Genomic DNA, 1,702 nt, shown 5'->3' with positions numbered 1-1,702 from the left:
CGTCAGGCCCCGAAGGGCAACAGAAGATCGGCCTAGCAAAAGCCCAACCGAATTCGGTGGCAAGGGGCCTGAGTAATCACTTTCTACCAGCTGAACTCCCATCTCCGGTGTTAGGAGGAGTGGGGAGGCGGCACAGAGGTCCAGGCCTGCGGAGCCACTGGTGGCGCGGCCTGAGGGGGTTGAGGGTATGGCAACAGCGGAGGGGGGGGCACTGAGGTGTAGGCGTTCACCTGGGGGCCCCTCGCCGGAGCGGGGAGCCCCCTCTGGCCGTTTTTTGTCCCCTGTCTGTTACCGGTGAGGGGATTGCCATCGGCATCAAAGGCGGAACGGCAGTCTTCCGCTTTGTGAGGGCCCTTGCGGCACCTGCGGCAGAGCTCTGCACTTGTGGAGTGCGCTGGGGAATGCCCAGATGCAAACGCAGGGCAGTCACGCTTTCTGTGACCAGGTTGGTGGCACTGGAAGCAAAGGCCAGAAGAGATCGTGGGCCGCGGGCGCCCCTGGCTCTGACCTCCTCCCTGTTTTTGTGTGGAGTTATAGGTGGCCAACATGGCGGCAAGGCCTGCGTTAGTAAGCGGGCCGCCGGCGTCCCTACAATACTTCAGCCAAGAATCCACAGATTTGTTTCTATGTTGCCGGAGGATGCCTTTACACTCACTATTAGCCTGCTCATATATGATTTGTTTGATCAATGGTTTTACGTCTGCGTCCGACGGAAATATCCGTGACGCGGCCTCGAGTATCCGAGCTACAAAGTCAGCAAACGGTTCGGTCAGGCCTTGGACAATCTTGGTAAGGTGGCTAGAGGATCCACCCGAAGTGGCCGCCTGTCTCCACGCCCGTCGGGTGCACTCGGAGATTTGTCTGTACACTTGTCTTGGGTATTGTGTTTGATCGGCCTGATGGGGTCCTCGCCCTAATAGCATGTCGGCGTTCCACGCGGGGTTGCCGTCCTCAGCGTTTTCGTCCGCCTGATCGTGGCAACACTCGGCATTCATAGACTGCCATAGAAGAAATGTGCCGGGACTTAAGCAGGCGCGAGCCAACTGAGTCCAGTCACTGGGTGTTAAGACCTCTTGACCGACTGACTCAAGCAGGGAGATAGTAAATGGGGCGGTGGCACCGTAGTCAGAAACTGCCTGCTTGAGGCTTTTTAGGACCGCCATGTCCAACGGTGCGTATCTGACCTCTCGGGTGCCCAGGCCCAAGACCGGGTAAGCATGGGCTGAGCCGGGGGCGTCAGCTTTTAGTTGTTTCCAGGCTTGCCGATGAAATTGCCTCCCTGTTACGGGTGGGGCAGTAGCGACAAGCGGGGCGGCAGGCGGCCACGGCGGTGCGGGTGGAGCTTGGGTTGGCTGCCTAACATCAAAAGTGCTGCCGCCTGGGGGCGCTATGATTTCAGACTGATAATCAAGTGGGTAGCCACCAGGGGGAGCCGCGGGGGCGGCATCAGCGGCTCTCAACCTTCGACGCAACCGCGAATATAAAGGGGGGGGTGATTTATGCGGGCTGTCGCCCTCCCCCTCCGCGTCAGAGGAGGAGGCGCCGGACTCAGAGTCCGGGGCCGCCAGGGAAGTCTGACACCCAATTTCCTTAAACTCTATCAGGTCCTGAGCGCTCTCGGACTTCTGAGAACGGACTTCCTCAAAGGTATCACGAGCGGCTGCGAGCGCCGGGTCGCTCGTCCGAGTCGACCCCTCCTCCC

This window comes from Lepus europaeus, unplaced genomic scaffold, assembly GCF_033115175.1.
Source record: "Lepus europaeus isolate LE1 unplaced genomic scaffold, mLepTim1.pri SCAFFOLD_162, whole genome shotgun sequence".
NCBI classification, from domain to species: Eukaryota; Metazoa; Chordata; class Mammalia; order Lagomorpha; family Leporidae; genus Lepus; species Lepus europaeus.
Note: the sequence above shows the minus strand (reverse complement) of the source record.